The 27,154-nt window shown below is 35.7% G+C and overlaps 1 protein-coding gene across 5 annotated transcripts in view; it reads left to right on the top strand.

Annotated features, from left to right (window-relative positions):
- INPP4B (inositol polyphosphate-4-phosphatase type II B) overlaps positions 1 to 27,154 on the top strand; it is a 910,680-nt gene that overhangs the window by 876,426 nt on the left and 7,100 nt on the right. The gene's annotated exons all lie outside the window — the stretch shown is intronic.

The following is a 27,154-nucleotide window of genomic DNA, read 5'->3' as shown; positions in this document are numbered from 1 at the left end:
ACCACAGATGGTAGCATGCTGGAAGCAGCTTCATACATAGCTTTGATACAACTCTGCCAATTTTTCAGCCATTGCTCCCAGTCAGAAGCATTGTCATCAGGAGAGATTTTGATGCTGAGGATCTGATCGCTCTGTCTCGCCTTGCTGTTAGAGATGATGGCAGATAAGGAAACGGATTCTGCAGGCAGGATATCCACGTAGAGCCTGGTACCTTAAGAATTTATCCTTCCCCTGTCATCCCCACGTTTGAAATTCCTTTCACAACTGGACATTTTTACCAGTTTGTACATCTACCTATGGGTCAGATTCTAGGGCATCCACGCAGAGAGAACATGGAACATCCTTAAATTCTGAAGCTAATATAGACCCCATTATCTCAATCTGAGGAAGAAGGGCATGAAAGATTCAGGGTATATAGTCTACCTGGGTCCGGCTGTTAAATAGTGTCAATGTTAATACAACAGGCTAATTAGAGTTTTGAGCACTAATTTATTTTAAACCATACTAAGAGTGTGACTCTGAAATATCCACCTAGAGAACTTACTTAATGGCTATCATGTCATTCACCCTTTTGACAGTCTGGGGAAGTCTAAGGGCTCTTTCTCAGGATAAATATAAAAAATAAATTTAATAAATAAATAAAATTAATAATTTTATAAATAAGAGCAAAACTTTCCCCCCTCTTTGGAATATTTTTTGGTGATTCATTGTATTAGCACAAGGGTTGATTATTTTGGGGTCATAGATTCCTTTGGCTGTCTGGTATAGCCTATGGATTTGACCCCCTTGTCAGACTAATGTTTTTAGTACATAAAGTAAAATATGTCACATTTTAAATAAAATCGATGATATTGAAATATAATTATCAGAATATTTTAACAAGTTCATAGATTTATTTAAGCATCACTGGACTAGCAAGATAAATACAATTTAGAATCGCTGTTTGGTATAATTAGCCATGGTCTAGCCTAAGAAAAATCCCTGATAATAACACAGAGGGAAGTATATCCAGATAATTGATCAGGCACAACTACCTTGATTCTGAGCTAAAGTTACCCCAGGTGATTTTGTAGGTTATATAGTTGTTACAGTACTAAATGTACACTATTTTCATTTTACTCATAAGAAACTGATAATCAGACCAAGCAACCTATCACTTAGTGGCAAAGCTGTATCTAGATCACATCTGTTCTTGCCCACATCATATCCTTTCTTTCAATGAGCTAATTTCTTCCTCCTAGAACATAACTTCATTTCTCAAAGAGTTGCCCTTCTCCCTAACATGCCAATTTTGTTAAGATCTGACCCTTTGATTTTCTAGCCAGAGGGTAGAATCCCTGAATAGTCATTTAGAGAAAAATTGTGAGGAGAATGACATACTAGCTAATGTCTTGCTGGCCTTAAGAATAGTATATGTCTGTGCCATTTACTAGCGCAGAATGCAAAATGCTCACTCAGCACAATAAAATTAATAAATTACATTTTTGCTGAGCAATGTCTAAAAAGCACCTGAAGTTATTAACAGTACCCTCCCATCTCCATCCATTGTCAAGTCAGTTTTAGATGTGATTCTGATAAAAATAGTCTCCAGGGTGAATGAAAGACATAAATGTTAACCTCATTTGGATGCCAGAATAGGGTTTTGTTTCAGAAGGTTTGCTGGCCAGAGATATTGCTTATATTCATACTATTATTTTGCAAATCCAGTTAAATAAATTTATTACCAACATATCTCTTGTTACAAACTAGATGAGTTTTTGAAACTTCTTAGTAAAATTGTGCCTATTAATCCCTGCCCTTATATATCATTGGCTTAAAGATATGAATTTCATAGGATATTCTTTGTAGAAAACGAAATTCAATACAGTATAATATGGTAGGCTGCAAGTTGACTCTGGAGCTAGGAAGTCTTTGATTGTGGACAAAGTTTCACCTGCTTTCCTCATCAGTGGGAGAGTGTCCATACCATTTGGACACTTACATGTCAAAATCAGGACTTTCAACCCAAGCCTTCTTGATCCCAAGACCAACAATGTCATTCTGTCTCTGTAGCAACTAGCTAATGAGAATTCGTTTTTAAAAAAAGGAAAAAGAGTACCACAGGTGAGGGCCATATTTTAGTTGAGCCAATAGTTCTCCCCAGTACAAATTGATGGCAAATTTCTTATTATTGTTGACCTGGGAATAAAAGTACTTTATTATAATTTTGGTCTTTAAATCCTGGGAGCAGGAGTACTTGTTCTTGCTCTCTCCCTTCCTCTCCCCTCTCTCTTTTCCTTCTTCTGCCCCCCTCCTTTTCCCCTCTGTCTGTTTATCTGTCTTTCTTCCTCTGTTCCTTTCTCTGTGTCTATTTATCTTTTTCTGCTTTACTCTCTCTCTCTCTCTCTTTCTCTGTTTCTGTCTCTGTCTCTCTCTCCCTCTCCCCCTCCTCTCTTACTCCCCCCCCCCCTCTCTTTCTTTTTCAGTCTCCCCCTCTCCCCTGTTCGTTCGTTCATTCTCTCTCTCTCTCTCTCTCTCTCTCTCTCTCTCTCTCTCTCTCTCTCTCTCTCTCTCTCTCTCTCTCTCTCTCTCTCTCTCTCCCTCCCTCCCTCCCTCCCTCCCTCTCTCTCCCTCTCCTTCTCTCCCTCTCCCTCTCTCTCTCTCCCTCTCCTTCTCTCCCTCTCCCTCTCTCCCTCTCCCTCTCTCTCTCTCCCTCTCCTTCTCTCCCTCTCCCTCTCTCCCTCTCCCTCTCTCTCTCTCCCTTTCCCTCTCTCCCTCTCCCTCTCTCTCTCTCCCTCTCCCTCTCTTTGTCTTTCTGTCTCTCACTCCCCCTGTTCTCTTTCTCTTCCACCTCTCTTTCCCCTTTTTCTCTTCTTTTTCTCTCTGTCTCTCCCTTTCCTTCTCCCCCTTCTCTTTCTTCCTTCCCTCCCTCCCTCTCTCTCCTCTGTCGTCCTCTCTCTTGCCCCATCTCTTCTTCATCCTCTTCCTCTTTTTTCCTTCTTCTGCATTTCCCTCTCCCTCTCTTTTTCCCTCTCCCTCTCCCTCCCTCCATCCATTTCTTCTGTGCCTGTTTATATGTTTGTCTGTGTCTTAAGATAACTTTTACATAGAACTCATTATATCTCTGGATTTTAGATATATTTCACTGAAACTCTCATAAGACATCTTATTTTTAGAAAAAATAAGGACAAAGTAAATGTTGGTATATGAAGCAAATAAAATGGTCTGCCTTGTTAGTGCCAAAAAGATAATTGTTATATTTTTGTTTGTCTGCAGAGAGTAACCCATTATGTGCCTAGCTAATCAGCTGCCAGCTTGTGTAAAAAAAAGAAAAGGGAAATTTCCAAAAAGTAAATAAGCAGTGAGCTTTAGAATACAATAGATAGCATTATGTCTCTTCTGTAATCCATTATAAATATTAATAACTAATAATTTAAACACACTATTATCCATCCCTTATAATTATCTAGATCTCATTTATAAGTGAGTGAATACTAATAATTATTCAAGGTATAAATATTGGAACTAAAAACTCAGAGTGTTTTTAAAAGATTTTTACTTTAATATTTGAACAAACTATTACTGGAATGTAATGATTGTCTGAGGGCAGACTAAGATGAATATTTATGGCTGAGTGATTTCATCATTTTATTATACATGTTATTAAATTAGGTACAGAATTGAAATAATGAAAGGAAATAGGCCGCACCCAAATTTATGTTGGTAAAAGCAAGAGGTAGTTTAAGAGTAAGATGTAATTTTCTATTAAATAAAATCTTTATTCAGCAGGTCAGCAGATTTGGGTTTACAAATTTGAAGGAAAATGCATATAGGAAGGATTTAATATGATAAACACTGTTTTTTTTAATAAATTGCAAGTCACGGGAGAAAAGGGGAGTTTTGCCTAGATCCTTTTTTTATGGGATATAGCTGTTAATTTTTTTTTTTATAAGAGATCATTTTGATTTATAGTATACCTCATTTTTGGTGAATGGACCGAAGTTGAGTATGCTTATAGATTATGACTACATTAAATCAGTCCATCCAGTCAGTCAAGAAATGTTTACTAGGAATCAATTATATAGATGCCACTGTACCAGAACCTTTGAGATAAAGTTCCCTATTCTCAAAAAGTGAAAATCTAGTATTTTGATCATTTAGGCAAAAACCTAGAGGTTGCTGATTTATAGTCTGTGTTTAATGATAAATTCCACACTATAATCCTGCTCTGCTGCTTCATTATGAAATAGAAGTGACATGGGCACTTAGTGCTGACATACAAGTGCTGACAAGTGCTATAGCGCTTGGAAGGCTTCTAGTTTTGGCCCAACCATGAACTGCATGTCTATTGTCCAACAGTCAATCTAAGTTTATAGAAGACTTAGCCCTTTTGGTGTTGGTAATAGTGTTTGTTTTTAATATAGTAATGCTATATGAAGCTTTCTAAAGAAATAATCATTGAATGAATATTCCCTTGAGAGACGCTGTACTAGGTACTGATGAAAGAAAGACATAATGGTGTAGTCTGTGCCCTCAATTCACGGAAAGACAATTAATTGTCTATGTTAATGCATTAGGTACTAAAATAGACATAATTGTTTGATCCTCTAATAATTGGAGGGAAAAAGTAGCATTCTATATAGCAACTTAAAATTGCTTGATCCTCTATTAGTTGGAGGGGAAAAAAGTAATATATTCTACATAGCAACTGAAAAACTCAAGTGTATATTTCAATTTTAATTGATGAAAATTATGCTATCTTCTTTTTTATTTACTTGTTCACCTCCCCAAAGAAAAATTGTTTTTATTTATGGCCAACTTTATCTAGTTAGTATTATTTCATTAAAAGCACATAGATGTGCCGTAACTTTGGAAAAATAGTTGTTCATCCAATTTTCTTTTAAAAACCATCTGGAAGGATACTATTACAATCATTTATGTTTGGCATCTATGATTTTTAATTGATTCTTTTATTGATACAAGTCTTATTTTGTTAAGTCTCCCTAATCAACTTATAAGTAATTACCTAATGACAGAATTTCACATAGACATTTTATAGAAAAAAAACATAAGAGCCTAAAATTTTGAGTAAGCTTTTTGGCTATATGTTTCTACATTGTTGAGAGTCAGAATTAATTCTAATTCCCAGGCGTGATCTCAGTTCACTTGCCTACAGCCTGCTAAATGTTTTTATGTAATTTATTCTTTGGGATAATTAGATATAGTAACTGAATTGTCTTTTCTATTGCTTGGCAGTATGTCTTCAATGTATCTTGCAAAGTGTCATTTATTATTTTAGGTATAAAATGAAATTCTCCCTCTATTGATTTACTCACCTTTCTCTAAAGAAGCATATTTGGATGAACACCACATAGTACCAACTTTTTTTTTTATTATATATATATATTTTATAATATTATCCCTTGTATTCATTTTTCCAAATTACCCCCCCCTCCCTCTATTCCCTCCCCCCGACGACAGGCAATACCATACATTTTACATGTGTTACAATATAGTCTAGGTACAATACATGTGTGCGAATATCATTTTCTTGTTGCACACTAAACATTAGAATCCGAAGGTACATGCAACCTGGGCAGACAGATATTAGTGCTAACAATTTTCATTCCCCTCCCAGTGTTTCTTCTCTGGGTGCAGCTACCTCTGTCCATCATTGATCAACTGGAAGTGAGTTGGATCTTCTTTATGTTGAAGATTTCCACTTCCATCAGAATACATCCCCATACAGTATTGTTGTTGAAGTAGTACCAACTTTTTTTAATGAAAACACAACTATTGAAACTCAACTTGGGTGCCAGCCATCCTGAATCTAGTTAGTTTTTATCACTTTCAAATCTTTCTTTCATCTAATAACAAGTATGCTTCATCCCTCAGAGCTCAGTCCAGAAAAGTTGCTCTACAGCCATTGTTTTCTCTTGCTCCCTTCTATAAACTTGCTATTCCCTCTATAAACTGTCTTCTTCCATCTTCATCTATACTTAAACTCTTTATAATAGATTGTTACGATTTATAGTATATCCCATTTTTGATGAATGGACCAAAGTTGAGTATGCTTACAGACTATGACTATGTCTCCCTCTATACTTGTTTTGGAAAAGTATCCAATTTTCTTTAAGAAAACATCTGGAAGAATGCTATTGCAGTTATTTATGTTTGGCGTCTATGGTTATTAATTGATTGGTTTACTGATACAAGTCTTATACAACTCTTTTGATGGTCTCAAGTGAAGTATTTCTCTCTAGCTGAGACAGTTCAGAGTTCTGGGCTTGAAGTCAGGAAGACCTTACATTTATTAGCCATGTAAGTGACTTAAACACTGTCTGCCTCAGTTTCTTTAACTATAAAATGGGTATAACAATAGCTTCTACCTCTTAGGATCATAGCAGATAATATTTGTAAAGCACTTAGCATATATATATATATATATATATATGTATATATATATATATATATATATATACACACAGAGATATATGTATATATATATATATATATATATACATATATTAGCATATATACTTGTCATATATTAAGCTTTACACAAATGTTGGCTATTTTTACTAGTATCATCATTTCTTATTAGTTGGAATTGACAATACATAAAATTCATGGGGTGTTACAAGTGAGGGAGTCCCTAACGTGAATAAGTGGGTGAATTGGTGACTGACAGAAGAAAGTAAGAAAAACTACAAAGACCAGTTTATATGGCATCTCCTCCACGAGACCTTTCTATACCATTCCAAGTACCATACTACTTTTAAAAAGTTAATTCATGTAAATACTAGAATGGAAACTCTCTAAGATAAACACTATATACTTTTCCTTTAAAAAAGACTACTAGGGGCAGCTAGGTGGTGCAGCGGATAGAGTATCAGCCCTAGAGTCAGGAGGGCCTGAGTTCAAATCTGGCGAACTCATTTCCTAGCTGTGTGACCCTGGGCTAGTCACTTAACCCCAACTGCCTCAGCAAAATAAATAAGTAAATAAGTAAATAAATAAATAAATGAATGAATGAATAAATAAATGTATAAATGAATGAATGAATGAATAAATAAACAAACAAACAAAGAAATGAATAAATAAATAGATAGATGAATAAATAAATAAATAGATAGATAAATAGATAAATAAATGAATGAATGAATGGATAGATAGATAAAAAAGACTACTTATTGTACCATGAACACTGCAAAACACTCCAGAAACAATATTTGAATATTTGATTGATTATGGAAATGAAAGAACACCTTCCTTATCCCTTCTTATTCCTACCTTGATATTATTCTTGGTCTGTGGGCCTAGAACTAGGTACAGATGCTGCCAATTATACTCCAGAACTTGGAGGGAAATAAATGTCATTATTATTTCAAGCAGAAGAGATCATATCTACCATGCCTTTTCAGCTTGTGTGACTCCTGCCCATGTCCTTCCATAAATCATGCATAGGATGCCTGCTCAAAGTATTAATGAACTTCCCCTAATTTCTTTGACATCTTAGAGATACCATTGGCACATGTATGTAGTTCCCACCCAATTTCAACTCCACTCAAACATCTCTCTGAAGCTATCCTTTATCTACATCTCATACATATCCTTGGTAACTATACATTTGACACTGATCCCACATAGGGTCCTTTTCTTGTGTGGCTTTAGTGCTACCTTTCTTAAGACCAAGAAAGACAGGGAATCATGAAGTTAATTATACAGTAAGGGAGTTTAGTTAGTTAAATGCAGTATCTGAAATGGCCAATTGTTGCTAACCTGCTTAAGCTACCTGCCCAATCCAAATTAGTTAAATGCTAAAGCATGTGTAAATAGTAGCCTTTTCCCGAGATGCTTTTTTCCCCAAAACACTAGAAAATATTCAGCTTATAAAGGTTTGGTTTGGTCTGTTCTCTGCCACAAACTGCCAGCTGCCAGAGGCAGAACTAAGGTAATTTTGATCAATCCCTTTCTCTCTGTCCCAATACCAACTTAACAAAAGGAATAAAACGGAATGTTGCTTAAAACATTAAAATGTGCAATATGCTACCTTTGATTAACTCTGAGCCCCCATCCCATGAAATCATTGACTCTTTCAGGCCACTTACAAATACTTTCAGAAATCCAGATAATTAAGAATGTTACAGTAGCAAAGGATTTTAATTACACAGAAATAGGAACGAAATAGTTTTGTGCTGACTGTTTTGCTAAGCTCAGTAAGATAAAAAAGTAACAACAATTAAGGGGCTTTCTTCCTTCCACTATCCTTGAATTGCCAAAAGATTGTTTTCCTGTATCTCATTAACAATTCTCAGCTGGTAGAATCAGGTTAATGCATAGGACAATAAGATTCATGGAATTCTTTTGACTCTAATACATGCACCCAATCCTTTTTCTCTGCCTTCAAACCCTGTATATAGCCCACATTGATTTTCTATATTCTGGTTCCTTATATATAAATTTTCTTAGTCATCCCTTCCTCCCCACTCTGGATTTTCTTTGCATGGAAAACATTGCACATCCGCATACACCTACAATTCAGGAGAAGAATGAGCAAAAAATTTCATTCCCCTCCCTCCAATATCAGATTCATATTTTTAAAGAAAGAGGAGATTCCCCTCCCTATAGCTCACTATTTTCCAAACAAAGTTACCTATGCTTTCATTGGTTCTATGTAAACCAGTTCATGGAGTAATGTTGGCTTTTCATTCAAAAGTCTCTAAGTGAAGTACCTTTTGCCAGCCATCAAACTATAGTAACTGCTCCTCTGTCCTCTCTTGATACTATAATTTGTGTCCTTGCCTCACATCCATTTTCATGAAAGTCTGAATTGCAAAGGCAAGATAAGAAATGAAAAGTGCCATGACATATAGATTGTTCTACACTATAATGTACTTTCTTCTCCCGTTGCAATGGAGAGGCCCATGGACACCCTGGTGACGGAAGAGACATAATCTATTTTTTTAATATGAATGTTCTAAGACCATCAAAAATTACTTCGCCAGCTTCTCGTCACAAATTGTTTTCTTAGATTCAAAGAAAAAAAGTTCTAAAAAATAAATTAGAAAATTACAGGCAGATGGCTGGCTAACAAAATCCAATTTCATTTCATGGTGGTCTATGATTAAAATTTGGGCAGGCCCTATGGGAAAGGATAGGGAGCCAAAACACTGGATAGAACAATTTTTGATTCCAGTTTCTTCCAGAATCCAAAGGTAGTTGTACCCCTAAATGAGATCAAAAGGTACCCCAAAATTTAAGTATATAAGGAACCTGAATGTAGAAAACCAATATGGGATATATACAGGGCTTAAAAGCAGAGAAAAAGAATCGAGTGTCAAAAGGATTCCATGAATCTAATTGTCCTGTGCATTAACCTGATTCTACCTACTGAGAATTGTTAATGAGATACAGGAAAAAAATCTTTTGGCAATTCAAGGATAGTAGAAGGAAAAAAGCTCAAAATGCTTTCCCACTTAATTGTTGTAACTTTTGTATCTTACTGAGTTTAGCAAAACAGTCGGCACAAAATGACTGACATGAGATTAATAAGTATAACCAAAAGGACAAAACTGAATGTCCTTTAAATTCTCTTGGTTCTGCTTGAGTGAAAGCATCAGAACAGTCTATGTTATATTCATGCACATACACGCAAAAGTTACCTTTTAGCAATTACCGGAATTGATTCTGAGTAAAACTTTGAACACTTCCTGATAGCCATCTGTTTGGAAAATGGTAGAAGCATTTCAAGTGTTACCATGCAGAATAGTTGCAGGGGATATAAAATAGCTGCTTTACTAAACTCAGGATGTTGGGAGGGCTGACGCTGGGAAGGAAAGAAAGAGAGAGAAGTCATGACAAGAGTAAAATATTTGTCTAGTGTGTCTCAGTTCAAATTTGCTGCTGTGCCTTAACAATATGCTTATGAAAACTATGTGCAGTCTCCCCAAACTAAGTAACTTGGACATTTGCCTATAATAGGGTATGAATTGTTTATAATTTAGCTGATTTTGACTTTAATAACTTGGCAGGGAGTGGCTACAAAGACAAGATATTTCTTTAAATCAAAGCTCCTTCAGAGCCCTTGGTTATTTTTAATACATGATCTCTGATAGTTCAAAGCTTTTAAGTGTGTAAAACTTGTAAACTGTGGGAATTTTAATAGTGAACTCCCATGGTTTCCAAGTTTTACACACTCAAATGCTTTGATCTTTGGCTCGCAACTATTGTTGGCCATTGTAAGATAATCTTTAAACAGATGTCAAGACATATAGAATTAATTGTTTACAGCTAGTAATATGTTTATATTATATATATATATACATATATTATAATATAACAAGTTACAAGTATTTGCAACTATTCATTCTCTCAAAGTAGTTTCCTAGTCTTCATTAGTAGCATATTGTAATACACTTTAATACTGCCTTTTTTCTGGGTCTCATTATGGCATAAAGATATCTCTGGACTATTGAAGGCTATTTCAGTGAAGCTCAAGTTTTGGCATTTCTTACCAAGGTGTCAAGTAACAGCAGTACAAGATAATCTTTCAAAGTCTAACCTAGTTGAGTTGCAAGAAGCACATTGCCAGGAATTTAGCCATCAAGTTATGACAGATTTTGACTAGAGTAACTTATGAAACATTCTATAAATGCTGAAAGTGGTAATTAACTGTATTGTGGAAGAAGAACTCACACTGTCACAGATTTTTTAAAAGGGTGATGGAGGTGCAAGAAATCATAAGGTATAGTCTCTGATCTCAATGAATTTATAATCTGGTACAAACTCAATGAATTTATAAGCTGGTTAATATTAAACATTAAGTGGTTAGTATGTTAAAAGGTGTCTATCTTTCAAATAGGGGATTAGATTAACTCTAATTGTTTCTTCCAACTTTGACATTATAGGATTTCATCCTTCTCTGAAGAGGATAGACAAGTAATCCTAAAATGCAAATAAGTAGAAAACCTCTGTGAAGTAAACATAAAGGAGATTAGGGAATTCCAAGTGAAGGAAAAGATACAAAAGCAGTCAAACAAATATTAAGTTTTAAGAATGTTCAGGAAATAGTTTTGTTGCAGTGGAGGATTCAAGTGGTAAATTATTGAGAGAGATATAAAGTATAAGAATAGAAAAATGGATACATAAGCAGATTGTAGAGGACCATAGAGTCTAGACTGAAGAGTTTGCCTTGCTTTCATGTAAGTCTAGTTATCAGATTGGTATTTCAACTATGAAAATGTATCCTAATAAATGGATGAATTAAACAGGCATGAGCAAGATTCCACTTGCTTTTCTTTTTTAGAATAATTTTTACTGAAGCAAGATTACAAGTATCAACACAGAAGTCTATAGCCTTGACAGGAGGCTAATGAAAATCAACAAAGACTAAGTGACTAATTAAGACAGGAGATAGTAGGCAGTAGCTTATAGTAACTGTAGCAAACGGAGCAAATTGGCATGGAGCAGGAAAAGCAAAAGAAGGTAGTGTAGTTGAAACAATATGGTCATGGACAGCTTCTCCATAGATACAGTCATCTATCAACTTAAGTAGATGTTTCAATCCCAGAAGCCCAAACCCAAGAAGTCAGGTTGGAAGTTTGAAATGAGTCTGTATTGTACGATGTCCCAAAGGCAATGATCAACAAGAAGCTAGATCTAAGATATAGTACCTGATAATTAAAAGTCTTTAGCATTTATCAGACATTAAAAGAGGACGCAGAAAAAGTCTCTGTAAGCCATTTTAATAGGCACTCATGTTGATGAAGTGCTTCCAATTAAGAGCATTTGTGCTGTTATGAACATTGAAAAGCGGCAAACTAAATAATCACATGAGTCCTCAAGGCAGCAGGGTTGAGATATGTTCTGTTGTTTGTACGTGGAAACACAGTTAATATTCAACAAGCATTTATTAAGTGCTTTCTACTCAAGTCTTGTGATTACAGTCTAGGACTGTTCCCTTTACATCTTGCTGACTTTTTTGTAATAGCATCACATACCCAGCCACTGATAATCTTCAGTTTCATATGATTTATTTTCCTTCTTTTACATCAGGGATATGCTAAACATTGTTGAGCTCCTTTGATTAAGTTTCTGTAGCTATAGCATGAAGACTTCCTCCTAAGAAGAATTACATTGGTAGCTTTTCCATTGCTTAAATTAACAATTGAAATTTGGAGAAATTATATATGTGTGTGTGTGTGTGTGTGTGTGTGTATGTGTGTGTGTGTGTAGTTGCTGAAGCAATTGGGGTTAAGTGACTTGACACAACTAGGAAGCATTAAGTGTCTGAGGCCAAATTTGAACTCAAGTCCTCCTGACTTCAAGGCTGGTGCTCTATCCAGCTGCCCCTTATATTTTGTTTAAAAAAAAAATTAACTGTTGGACACTTACCAATTCTACTCCTCCTCCTCCTACATTAGCAAATGGCTAGAGGAAAGAAATAGGCAGTTTTGATAATGGAATTTGAATCATACTGAAGACTGGAAACCATTAGACCTGGCAAAAATCCAACTTGAAGGCTTGACAATATTGTGGTCTCAGATTTACATTCTGCTCTTCTGACCTTGCCTCCACAGTGATTTTTCTCAAAGATGTCCTATTAACTCTATTGAAATGAAAAGTGGTCTCCCTTCTCCATGTTAGAAGTCTCATAAACATTTCCTAAGACATTTATAAGAAATGAAAGTTGATCTTTAAAGGTTGCCTAAGGATTTTACACTGATTTTTTTTTTAAAAATTTACAAATATTTATATAAGTTTATCTATTTCTCAGTTATGATGAATAATTTAGTGAGGGACAGGATAATTGTGTTTAAGGAATTAGCTTCATAGTGATGGTGGTAGTAATTAATAGTGATACTGCTATTTCTATATAAACATTTAAATTTTACCAAACATTTTACAGGTATAATTTTATTGACCTCATAAAGCCTGCAAAATCAGTACTATAGGTATTGTTTCCCTTAAAAAAAAAAATAAAACTGTTAAAGAAAGCATAGGACAGAGATGTTTTATGACCTGCCCATTATCATGCTGGTGATAAACATTCTAAGGAGCATCTGAATGTAAGTCTTCCTGATTTCAGCTTTAGGATTTTACCCACCATACCACATTGTCAATATTGTGTATATATAGTTACTTTTGATAAGTTAGTAAAGTTTTGTTTTTAATTTACGTAAATCTTTAGACTATAACTAGCTATTATAATTATCTAGTGTTGTTTTGTCTGCTTAGTTTATATTTTTATTTTCTTTTTCTGATGGAAAAACAAACCTTAAAATCTAGGTGAAATGATTTTAATAAAGCCAGACAATTACAGAGACTTGAGAACAGAATTCTTCAGCTTTTTGTGTGCCATGAGTATTCTTGGGTTGCCTGGTAAAACCCTGCAACCATCTACTCAAATTAATACTTCTAAATGCAAAAAAGAAACTATACAAGATTGCACAAGAAGCTAATTATATTAAAATATGATTTTTTTTTTAAATTCATAGATCCCAGCTATGTTTCAAAGTAATGTAGCAAAGATCTGACTTTGAATGTCATCTCATCCCTCTCTGCTGCCCAAATTGTTTTTCTTCTCATTATCCACAGGCAGTTTTCCTACCTCAATGTCATCCTCCACCACACAGTATCTCTTACCCCATGTATCCCCAAAATTGCCAAGTCTTATTCATTCTGTTTCTTTATCATTCCTCACATTGGAAGAGTTTGAGTAAGTTTGAGGAAAACATACTTAGCTTAGTTTGAACATGTTGAGTTGGAGATTACTGTAAAAATTCAAAGTATTCAATATGAACTGTGCAATAGATGGTGATATGGTATTGGGGTGGTCAGGGAGGATTAGTACCTCTGCTAGGAGGGCTTTCCAAGCCCTTTCCAGGGCTGTTCTTCCACCTTTGGCATCCACCTTCATTTAACTCTAATCTGTGACTTCAAGAAGCCTCTAGCATGCACATCTTGGTAATATCTTCTGGGTGGATTGGCTAAACTAAGTTGAAGATAACTGACAGGTCTCAAAACAATTGATAAATTAGGGGAATGTCTACCCCACATGGAAACTTCCCCTAACAGAATGGCTGAATTTGAATAATTTTCCCAGTGGCCATGAAGCAAATGCTTGGTCACACATCAAAGACCCCAAGGTCATCCAGTTCCTCTGCAGGGTCCTTCATCAATACCCTGATTTAGTCTTCCTGAACTTGAATGCTCTGTGATACTGATGCCTTAAATCCAATTTAAGAGCAAGTCAGTACATCATTAAAAGAAAGACTAAGAACAACAACAACCCTTAGGCATTTCCAATTGCAGATTAAGTGCTGATCTACTTTAGTTGAAAGATTTTTTCCCTTGGGAGTTGTTAATACCAGTGAGGTAACAGGTCAAGTTCAGTGCACACAAAAAAAAACACAGTTACATTCACATATTCAAGAAAAAAAAAATTTTTCCATGTTTAGCATGATATCTGTGTCCTCTTTCCTGTCTGGCTGATTTTCCCCCACAATTATGTGAGGGGATCATTTTGACATTCATTGCTTAAGGAATATCTTATATATCTCACTTTGTGCAAAGAGTAGGCTATTTTCACTTTATGGTTTGGAGACACAAAAGACCATAGAAAAATGAGTTCATCAGACAGAGACAGATGAAGAGTCAAAGAGAGATAGAATCAGGGAAAGACTGACACAGACAGAGATTGACAGAATCAAAAAGAGACAAAGAGTCTAAAAGAGAGAAGGACATAGAGACAGAGAGAGATTGTCTTAGAGAGACAGTCAAAGAAAGAGACAGAGATAGAGAGTCAGAATCAGAAAGAGGCAGAGAGAGCTGAAGAGTCATAGAGAGACAGCAGAGAAAGATTGACATGACACAGACACTGACAGAATCAGCAAGAGACAGAGTCTGAGAGATGGACACAGAGACAGAGAAAGCAGAGAGAGATGAAGTCTTAGAGAGACAGTGCAAAGAAAGAGACAGAGAGACACAGAGATTGTCAGAATCACAAAGAGAGATGAAGTGTTAGAGAGACAGAGTCAGAGACAGAAACAGAGAGACTCTGAGATAGTCAGAATCAGAAAGAGACAGAGAGAGATGAAGTCATAGAAAGAGACAGAGTCTGAGAGACAGAGACAGAGATGAAGTCAAAGAAAGAGACAGAGAGACAGAATCAGAGAGAGCAGACACATAGATACAGAGAGATAAGACACAGAGATTCAGATAGAGAAACAGGGAGACAGAGAGATGTGGGAGGTATAATGTTGGGGAAAGAACAGATTTTAGAAGACTTGGATTTAAATCCCTCTTCTGATGCTTGTCCACTCTGTGATATTAGAGATTTCTCTATCCTCATCTGTAAAATGGGGATATTGGAGCACTAAGTTGAGCTCAAGGGCTCAGGTTCATAGCCTAGCATAGCTAATTACTTCTTATATATGACCGTGTACACGTTATTTCTGATTTCTCAGTTTTCTCATCTGTAAAAGAAAAAGGTTGGATTTCCCACCCTATGGTGACTTCTAACTCTAAATCTATCTCATTCTGATTCTACCTGAGATGGTCAGAATGAAAAAAGATTCTTCATAAATCACTATTTAAAGACTCAATGTTATTACAAAGAAAATTTATTTTAGAAAATGCTGGTGTCTGCATTATTGTAGAGGACTGTAGATAGTGGGGGAACTCTGGGAAAGGTATCCTTGAAGCAAGGATACTTACAGCAGGCTGTTTTCTCAGTTTTATTGATGAGATAATGGTTCTCTAGTTCACAGATACTTAGTGTGATATGGTGATGGAATGGTTCTACAGTGGGCACATGCTCAGTGTGTTATAGTGATGTAATTGTACTAATGTATTTAAGGGCTGAGAGGACTGGAGAGGAGAGAGTGTGTGTGTGTGCTCAGGATGGATCTCAGACTCAGAGACTCAGACACAGACACAAAAAAGACTCCACACTCCATCCTTGACCATCCTCCTGGTAGCTCTCCTGCCTTCATTACTTTTCTATCTAAGATCAAGGACTGTCCAGAGATCCTCCAGAAAGCTAGTCCGGACATTACACATTACCTATATTTTTCTATCTTTATCCTTTTAATTTTACATTTTTGTTCTGAACTTAATAAAACAAGTATTTCTCTAACAATAGAATAGAAAAAATATGATTATACATAAATATATATATAATACATATAAAAGTTATCATGTAATTTTTTTCTATATTTTAAAAAAGGAAATAGTAGAATCAGAACTTTTGTAGAACTTTTACCAAAGAATTGGAAGATAGTCCCAACTTTGAGATTTCTTCATTCATTCTTTTTTATTTTTTGGACACTTGGAAAACAGAATGAGAAGCCTTGTATTTTGGGCCTCTGTACCCACTGAATTTAGAAGCACCAATCATGGCTCCTCTTTTACACAGCCTGGAGGTTCTGCATGTTATGCTGCTTCAGTGTGGTTTTCACTGTTGTCATCTGTAAAACAAGAGAATTTATTGCATAATAGCTAAAAGCCACAGAGCATAATATGAAGAGTATTTTCCTGGACTTTGAGTCATTCTCCCTTCTCTCCCTTGGATTAGCTAATAATGTTCTTCAGATAGTCCCTTTATCACTGTAGATTCCAGTTTCTCTTTATATATTGTTGTTTTAATTTGAGAATGAAGGAGAAACACCAATATGTAAAATGAAGTAATTGTTGGCCGACTTTCTTGGGCCCTTATTCTTTAGTCTGATGAAACCCCAGAAGCTAGGTAGTATAGGAAATAGCATGCTAAGGGTGGAATTAGGAAGGTCTAAGTTCAAATATAGCCTCAGACGCTCAATAACTGCATAATCCTGGGCAAATCACTTCATTGATGTCTCCCTCAGTTTCCTCAGCTATAAAATGAATATAGCAAGAGCACTGACCTTACAGGGTTACTGTGAGAGAATATTTATCAAATACCTAGCAGAAAATCTTGGTACACAGTCGGCATTACTAAATGCTTCTTTCCTTCCTTCTTTTCTGAACATGAGAAGTGCCTGAAATATTTAGAAAAAGTTACATTTTTATTTTTTTTTTTTGGTTTTACTTGTTGATAAGTTGTAGATTTTTAAAACTTTTCAGGGATCCATGGGACATCACCTGCTTTTATGGTCAGTGCCCCCATGCTCAATAACATATTAGTCTGATTTAATTTTGAAAGTTTTATTGCTGTCTTTTATTTTCATTGGTTATTTCAAAAACAATCCCATTCACTTCAAAGTACTAGTTTTATATCTTACCAACCTCTCTCAAAGCAAGTAAACTTTGATTCTTTAATTTATCTTCTGTAGATATATAGCAAAGTGCAGATTCCAACCTCTCTGTTGAGGGACAGGGAGGTTGCATGGTCCAGAGAGTCCTGGAAGACTTTGAGTTCAAATCTGGCCTTAGATATTTATCATCTGAGTGACCCTGGGCAAGGCACTTAACCACTGCTTGTCTCAGTTTCCTCAACTGTAAAATGGGCTTAATACACCTACCTCTTGGGGTTGCTGTAAGGATTAAATGAGATGTATTAATAAAGTACTTAGTATAGTTCTTGGCATATGTTAGGCACTTAAACACTTGTTCCTTTTTCTTCCCTTCTGTAACTTCAAGAGTAACTGAAAAATTAAACTGGTGACAAGTCTTTCCTTCAAGATAAGTAGGCCCTTGGATACACACACACACACACACACACACACACACACACAAATAGGCATTTGTGTATGTGAATGTATATAATACATCCACATATATGTGTGCATTTATATATACACACAGAACTCTAGGGGAAAATATGAGTTAAAGTAGTTATTAAAGCCCTGTTGGTCTTCTCATCCAAACTAAATTAACTCCTTAACCTTTCCTCACAGGATCTATTTTCTATTCTTTGAATTGCTGCTGTTGCTTCATTCTGTACCATCTCGAGTTTCCTTTGAAAAATTCAAAGATCAGAATTTGGCAGAGTTCTCTAATGGCAAAGCCTGAAGGGTAAATAAGGATTGCCTTCTAGATTTGTTTTTATCCTTTCTGAGCAGGAATGTGGTGCTTTTACATACATTAGAAATTTTCCTTCAGCTGATTCTCATAGTATCCAAGTTTCCTCCCCCTCAATTCTACTCTTGACCCTTGTTTCAAAAACTATGTGCCCTCTCTCTCTCTTCAGAGGCAGCGTTTATGTAATTGTGTCAAGAGCTTTGTTATTTACTGCACACTTTGAAATGTAAGATTATGTGAGTCTTGCTAAAAGAAACAAGGAAAAAAGCACAATCACAAAGAAGGTAGTATTGACCAAAAATGAAAGAAAAGAGATAAAAGGAAATATAGGAAGGAGACAGGAAATGAATCACAAACAGAATAGATATAAATGAAATGATGTATCTATAGTATAGATTTGGTTGAAAGAAGTTCAAGGATGATGTAAAGATAAATTTACATACATTTAAATCTGCAGACATATAGATGTCTATATAAACATAGATGTATCTTTCTACATCTAGGTCTCCATAGATGTTTGTATAGATAGATGTAGCTATATATCTATTGTTATGTCTTTTTAAATGTCTATACACATATATTTCTATATGTCTTATGTAGATTTATCTAAATGAACATGTCTACATCTATTATCTTTTATATTTATATATTAATACCTATTTATATTTACATCTCTATATATGTTCATACTCTCTCCTTCCATCTTTCTTCACTTCCCTTTCCTCTCTTTTTCCCCCTCTCCCTTTCCTCTCCCTTTTCATTTCCTTCTCTCTCTCTCTCTTTCTCCCTTTCTCCTTCCCTCCCACAGAGAGACAGAAAGACAGACAGAGATGGAGAAAGAGGGAAAGAGGGAGAAAAGGAGGGACCTCCATGAATTGGATTACCAAGGGAGAGAAATATTCATGACTTCTTATAGTAAATCTCTACTTTATATAATTTTCTTGTTGACTTTTATTGATAAAAGTTATTTTATCAATATATATATATATATAATTTCTTAAATTAAAAAAAGAAATTGATTTTATTCTGTAGGCCCTAGGGAGCCACTGAAGCAGCAGGTTTGAAGATTAGCAAGACAGGAGTAGTAGGAAGATAAAAGGACAAGGGTTTCCTAAGGGTAAGACAGGACTTTTTTAAATGATTGATTATAGGGCAGAGTCTTAACAAGGAATTCTTGAGCCCTGTGGGATGAATTCAGTGTTGGATAAAGAGGCATAAAGGTCAAGCACAAGGGTCATCTGCCTTCCAGGACTTCTACTTTCACTGGTGGAAAGGATAACCCATCACTGAGAGAATGTGTCCTGTGCCCCTTACCCAGCCATGAGTCACTGATCTCCTGTAGGAAACAGAGAGAAACATGAGAGTGAGCCCTGTGAAAGAGGCACCATAATGATGGGTCCTTGCCATGCAAGACTAGGTGAGGAAATAAGCTATGAAATGGAAATTTCCCTTCAGAATGTTGAAGTCCTAGGGAAAAGACCTATTCGCACTCCCCTAGGTGCCACTGTGCTGTTTCAGGACTAATCCTGAAATAAATAAAGGGAAGCAAAGTCAGAAGCTGGGCAATGATCCGAAAGAATAGGAATTTGAGGGAAAATATGATAAAGTTAAAAAAAAAAGAGAGAAAGCATATTCAGAAGAACTGAGAATTTGAAATAGCGGATAATAATAGCTCACATATATCTAATTTAGAGGTTTTAATCTTGGGAATTGGTAGTGTTGAAATTAATTGAGATATATAATGTATATACATGTGTGTGTTATTTATTTATTTATTTATTTTTTTTTTAATTTATTTTTTGCTGAGACAGTTGGGGTTAAGTGAGTTGCCCAGGGTCACACAGCTAGGAAATGTTAAGTGTCTGAGACTAGATTTGAACTCAGATCCTCCTGACTTCACCACTAATGCTAGTTATCCCTCTTTTAGTATTTTAATAACTATTTTAAGGTTGCTAGGTAGTGCAGTGGAGTGCTGAGGCTGGAGTTAGGAAAACTCACCTTTCTGAATTCAAATTTGGCCTCAGAAACTTAATAACTGAATGACCTTGGAGAAATCAATTCATTCTATTTGCCTCAGTTTTCTTATCTATAAAATAGAGATGGAAATGATAAACCACTTCAGTGCCTTTGCCAAGAAAATCCCAAATGGAGTCAAAAAGAGTTGAACTTGACTGAATATATTTGATTCATTAAAAAAAAATTATTCTGAGAAATTTTCCTTTGGTTTAAACAGTGACTTGTTAAATTCAATCCTAATAAGTGATTTTAAAACATTTTCTATCACTTTAAAAGTTTGCAAAATATATTACACGGTTTAAGTTAGCAGATTTCTAGTAGTTTCACTAAAGCTTTTGAGATGAGCTAGAAAGTAGAAATTCTGTGGATTATTATTTACTCATTTTGTTGTTATTTGTTTCAATCTTGTCCGATTTTTTTTGAGCCTATTTGGGGTTTTCTTGACTAAGGAAAGCATAGTTATAGTCTTCTCCAGATCATCTTACAGATGAGTTAAATGAGGTTAACAGGATTAACCATAGTCACAAGCTACTAAGTGATTGAGGCCAGATTTAAACTCAGACCTGACTACCGGCCGGGTGCCCTGTGCTCTCTGGTACCATCACTGCTGCCCATGCTCATTTTTACTGATTGGGAAACTAAAGTTCAGGGAGACCATGATTATACACCCAATAAACATCAGGGTGTCAGACTTAAATTCAAATCTTCCTGATTCTACATCCAATGCTTTATCCTCTGGGTACTGATACAATTCCAAGGAGAAGAGATTATTTGGAGATGGGAATTGCTGAGTTTGGGATCTTGGAAGGGGAGAGTTTCCAGATATAATGTGATTTAAGGTGTGAGCATCTCTGTAAATCCCTGCAGTAGAATAGAGACAGAAGTCTTGGAAGCACCAGAAACTAATGAATTAACAATTAAGGGTGTTAGAAGCCCATGCTGGGATAATGACAGCATTTGGGGTGAGGAAGAAGTCTGAGAAAGAGATAATGAGGGCATGAACTATAATGGTCACACTGAACATAGAAGGGAATGGATACATGGTCAATTCTTTCCTTTGCCACTTATTAGCTAAGTGACCTTAGCTATATCACTTAAATCCCACTGTAAAGTGAGCAAGCTAAATTAAATGAACCCAAATATCCTGAATAGCTCCAAATCCATGATCTCTGATCTTTAAAGGCAAGAGACATGTTATCAACAGAACCGACAATAAGAGAAAGAGAATAGGAGAAATCAGGCACCATAGCTGGATTTCAAGCTCAGGAACCAAAAAGACAGATGCTATTTACATAGACAGAGAAGGCATAATAGAGTGAGAGGGTAGTTTTGAGAAGAGGGTTGAGAAGAGGAGAAAGGATAAATTTGGTTTAGAGAAACATGAGTGGAAATAAATGTCTGTATTTTTCTTTTTTCACATTTTACTGATCATTTCCTAGTTAAAGGCATTTTTTTTGGGGGGGGGGAAGGTAAGTAATCCATATGTCTAGCATTAGCAGAGAAGAAGGAAGAGTTGACCTGGCCAAGCAATTCCCTAAGCTGTGAGTCTCTGTGACTGCTGGCAAGAAAGAATAGGGATCAATCAGGCCTATTGAGCAGCCAGTCTTGTTTATAGAATTAGCCTCCCAAGGTACAGGCTCTGTGTTTCAGAATGAGACTTTGAGGTTTTGACATTTTGACTTTCTCTATTTTTCTCTGACAAGTCAGACAAGAAAAAGCCCATTTGTTACATTTGCTCAGATTGTAAGCTTCTTGAAAACAGGAATTGCTTTTTCTCTAGTGCTTAGACCTTAGTGCACATAAAATGTTTATTAAAAGCTTGTTAAATCAGTGAGAATTATCAGCAAATAACCAGGACCCCCCTGACCCTACAGACCTCAGAAGGTCAAATTCACAGGTACAACCTCTGTGCATTGCTTACCAAAAGAGCATCTAAGAACTACATCTAACAAAGATGTTGAATTTTCAGAGCACTTTGCAAGGCAACTACTAATTAATGATTCTTCACAGTTCCCTGGTGGATACATTATTAATAGAGCTGCTTAACAGCTCTTTTGCATTTTTCCATTTACAAAGTACTTAAGAGTCCAAGATTTGTACTGGCAGGGCTATGACTACCTGTATCTTTCCCCCCATGAAGCTTGGGGCATAGTCCTACATCCATCTCCTGAGGCATGCAGGCAAAAGGGCATTCATGAGACTCCAATCTCCACATCTTGTCCTCTTATCACTTCCCACCATGGGCTTTTAAGAACAACCAGGTGATGCTCATTATCTGTGAGGCTTTCTCTCCAAAGATCAAAGTCTGAAAACAACAAATTAATCAATCACAGAAGTGCCCCTTCTCACTTTCATTTTTAGTAGTTTTCACTTGGCAGGCATATAAAAGCTACAGACTAGAAGTTTAATTCATCCTGATAAGTGTATTAAAAAAAAAAAAAAGATTAAAGATGCAGTAGTACTCCTCTGGCCCTAGTACTTTCTGAAGCTCCATGCTAGAGCAGTGAATTCTGGGCATTTAGAAGCCCTGAAGAAAAATAGCCAAGAATAATGCATTAAAGAAAAATGGAATTCCAGAGCCACTGAGAATCAGAGGTGTGGCTGATAAAAAGAGTTCATGCTCCTTAGCCTTGCCACCAATAAAGAAAATGACATCACATTTCAAAGCAAGATATTAATAAAAAGTAATAAAGGTGCTGACATGCATTGCAAGAGAGGGGGTTTCCTCATCTCCTATGGAGAATATGAATGAAATCACAGGTACCAACTTTAACCCTATTAATAAAGTTTTAGAATTATGTTCATATTGCCTAGGCTAAAAAAGTGTATGTTTCCACTGCCCACTGTTAGGAAGGGGAAACAGTGAAAAGACACAGATCAGAAATCTAGAGCTCCAGTTCAGCACCAGCTCTGTGGACAAGTCCACGGAGTCACCATTCAACCAAATCCAGTCATATCCAGAGATGATGAAATACAACCTGCTCTCTTTAAGATGCAGCAGCCCCTGGAGACTACAGGTGTAAAATGATAGGATTGCAATAGATAATCTGTAATATTCTCTCTAGTCTTAAAATTCACCAATTGTACAGAATAAAGTTTTCTAAGTCCATAATAATCTCAAATGGAGTCACAAAGAGTTGGACCTGACTGAAAATGACTGGGCAAAACATTTCAAAACATTATTCGGAGAAAATTCCCATTGGCTTTAGTAGAATGAATGTCAAATACAATCCTAATACAATTAATAATTAAGAAAACATTCTTTCACTTTTCTGAGCCATTTGACCTAATGTGAAATGTTTATTAAATGATTGTTAAATCAGTGAGAATCATCAGCAGGTAAACCAGAAACCCTGGAAGATCAAATTCACAAATATAACCTCTGTGCTTTGCTTACCCAAACAGCATCTAAAGACTACAGATAACATTTTTCTTTGAACACATTGGCTACATGAACCTAGGCAAGTCAGAGCCTCAGTTTCTTAATCTGTGAAGTTGGGCATAGGTTATAATGAGAAATTATTTGCAAGGTATTCAGTCTAGGGCCTGACAGATAGCAGAATAATAAATGGTTTCTTCTTCCTTTTCTTCTCTCCCCCATTCCCTTTGATTATGCTAGCATATTCAGTATTGCCAGTAAAGTGGAATGGGGAAGACTAGTTAATAAGGCATTAATTCTCTTAAGGGAACAGGCTTTTAATTGTTTTTTCTGGTTATACATGTACAATAACTTTTAAAATAACACATTTCTTTATGAATCATATTGGGAGAGAAAAATCAGAATGAAAATGAAAAACACTAGAGAAAAAAAAAAAAAAAGAAAAAAAGTGAACATAGTATGTGTTGATTTACATCCAGTGCCCATAGTTCTCTCTCTGGTTGCAGATGGTATTTCCTCTCCAAATTTTATGGTGATTGTCTTAGATCACTGCACTGAGAAGAATCAAGTCTTTCATAATTGATCATTGTGCAATCTTGCTGTTATTGAATACTACTGGTTCTGCTTGTTTTTCTCAGCATCAGTTTGTATAAATCTTCTCAGATCTTTCTAAAATCAGTTTGTTCATCATTTTTATAGAACAATATTCCATTACTTTCACGTACCATAACTTATTCAGCCATTTCTCAATTGATGGGCATCCACTCATTTTCTAATTTTTTGTCCCCACAAAAAAGAGCTGCTACAAACATTTTTGCACATATGGATCCTTTTCCTTGGGATTTCCTTGGGATGCAGACCCAATAGTGGTACTGCTGCATCAGAGGGAATACACAGTTCTATGGTATTTTTGGCATAGCTCCAAATTGCTCTCCAGAATGGTTGGATCATTTTCTAGGTTTTCTCACATTCCCTCCAGCATTTATCATTATCTTTCCCTATCATCTGTGAAATGTGGGATGGTACCTCATGATTGTTTTAATTTCCATTTCTCTAATCAATAATGATTTAGAGCATTTTTTTCATATAATTATAGATGGTTTTAATTTCATCATCTGAAAATTGTCTCTTTGTATCCTGTGACCTTTTATCAAACAGGGAATGACTTCTATTCTTGAAAATCTGACAGTTCTTTATATATTTTGGAATTGAAGCCTTTAGCAGAAATATTGGCTGTAAACATTTCCCCCCCAACTTTGTACTTCCAAGGGAACATTTCTGCAGTCCTCTGACACATGCATTTCGACTTAATACTAATCCTGAGCTGTATTCTATATTCTTCAGAATAAGATTTTTCTTTTTTCTTCTTATTTATTTATTTTTTATTTATTGGTTTAGCCCTGTGGTTTTATCAGTATAAATCTGTCATCTGTAACTTAAAGTCTCAGAAAACTGTCTGGGTGCCTTAGAGTCAAAGTGACTAATCCAGGGTCACAGAGTTAATCTGTATCAGAAACACCCTTGAACCCCCATCTTCCTGGTTCCAAGACTAGTCCTATAATAACACCTCCTTTGCTTCCCAAAAGAAGTTTACTTCTGTTTTTCTTTATCAGTCCTTCTACCAATAGGCTTCCATACCAGTCTAGGTATAGGATGGTAAAGATTTCTCCCTAACAGTAACTGGAAGTTTGTGAAATGTGTTAACACTTACCTCCATTCAAATTAACTAAAATGTTTATTTAGTGCCTTTTATATACAGTTGGTGGGTGTTAGACGTACAAAAACAAATACAAAACTGCTCTGACCTCAAGGAGTTTGCATTCTAATGGACAAAGCTGAGGAAAGACTTCCTCATGGAGATTCTTAAGCTGGAATTTATGAAATTTTAAAAATATATATTTTAATATCTGTATTTCAATATTTCTCGATTTTTTTTTGCATCTAAAGACATTATTCTGAGAAGAAAGGGGGCCACATGTTTTTTCAATTGCTAAGTGGAGTTCTCTTTCAACTCTTTTTATAGATGGTAATAAATTCCAAATAATTATAGAATAGATTTAGATAAGAGGGACTGACTGGCTACAGGGCAGTGTCATGGAAATAGACGATTACATAGTTGACTTGCTGTTTTAAAATGATTCAATCCACAGAAACCAGACTCTAAGACAGTGTTTTTATATCACTACAACATCCAGATAAAATGGGGGAGGGGGTTTAGTCATCCAGAAAAATTGCATAGTTCTGGGTAATGTCACCTCCGTTCAAGTAGAACACAACAAAAGCATTCTACCTCTAGCTCTTGGATGAGCTTCACCTGTGCCTGTTGAACTTCTCTGGAGAGAGTGATAAATTTCAATGGCCATTTACTTTTATTCACAGAAACACTGATTGGGAGTGGGAGATGAGAGAGGAGGAAAAGCCCTGACAAGTTATTTTCTTTCTCAATAAGCCAGGTAATCTATATATTGTCATTTCCTGAATGAGAAAACCTAGGTTTGGAGAGACTAAGTGAATTGTCAAGGTCACAGGAGTAGAATTAGAGGTAATCAGGTTAGATCCCTTTGGTTCCAGTGTTCTTTTCCTTTTGCCACTTTACAAGGATTAAAGATGAATGGAACCATCTGTGAAAAAAAATGTCCTGGTTATAAACAGTGCAGTGTGAGTGTGTACATATACGTGTACATATATGTATATAATATATATTACACATGTACATGTATATATATGTATATATTAAGCCACTAATAAGTAGCATAGGATATTTAGCTCTTTTACTTGAGCATCTAATCACTGAGATTAATACAAGCCATTAGATAATCCTACTTTAGAGACTACAAGGAAGCTGACATTTGTTGTGATTAGCTTAATTTGACTAAGAGCATTCTAAAGGTCAGGAGGACCTGACAGGTCAGCTTTTTTTAGTCTTGCTCCAGGATTTTTGTCTTTCCTTGGCTGCTAATTTTCTGTTATGAAAATCCAGACCATCAGAACAATTGAAATCAATTGAAGAATCTCAGTACTTTGTTCACATGGAAAAGAACTTTTCTTTTATACTTTTGTCTAGTATAAGGCATTTCTTCCCCAATAGGAAGTGACACATTATTGCACAAGATATGCATTTAGATATCACTGGAGTAAAGTTTTATGAGATTCTGAATCTTCTCTCTTTGAAGTGTTTATTCACATGTATCCCTCTTATCATAAGTGATTATAATTTTCCATCCTTCATTGCTCACTGTTCTGATGGGCTAATCCATAAAGAGGATGACATGGGATTACGATTCCCCTCTGGCCATGTAGTAAAGTGAAGCAATATTTCATAAAGCCGTGTTTATGCTTGTCACCAAGATAAAAACTATTATCTTCATAATTTGCCATTGGACTCATTTGTGTAAGACTTTGTGTTCCAAATATTTTCTCCCTCCCTCCCTTACCTCTCCCTTCCCCAAGATAATAAACCTATCTAATATCCATTTCACATGAATAATCATTTTTTAAAATATTTCCATTTTAGTCAAGTTGTAAAAGAAAAATTAGGACAAAGGGGAAAAAACACAGGAAAGAAAAAAATTGAAAATAGCATGCTTCAATCCATATTCAACCTATCCCCGTAACTCTTTCTCTGGATGCAGATAGCATTTTCCATTCTAAATCTACTGGAATTGCCCTGGATCGCTGTGTTACTGAGAAGAGCAATGTCTATCACAGTTGATTATTAAACAATCTTGTTATTATACACAGCATTCTCCTGGTTCTGCTCACTTCACTCAGCATCAG

This window comes from Sminthopsis crassicaudata, chromosome 6, assembly GCF_048593235.1.
Source record: "Sminthopsis crassicaudata isolate SCR6 chromosome 6, ASM4859323v1, whole genome shotgun sequence".
Taxonomy (NCBI): domain Eukaryota; kingdom Metazoa; phylum Chordata; class Mammalia; order Dasyuromorphia; family Dasyuridae; genus Sminthopsis; species Sminthopsis crassicaudata.
The sequence above is the reverse complement of the archived record's forward strand: the minus strand, read 5'-3'. Positions and strand labels throughout refer to the sequence as shown.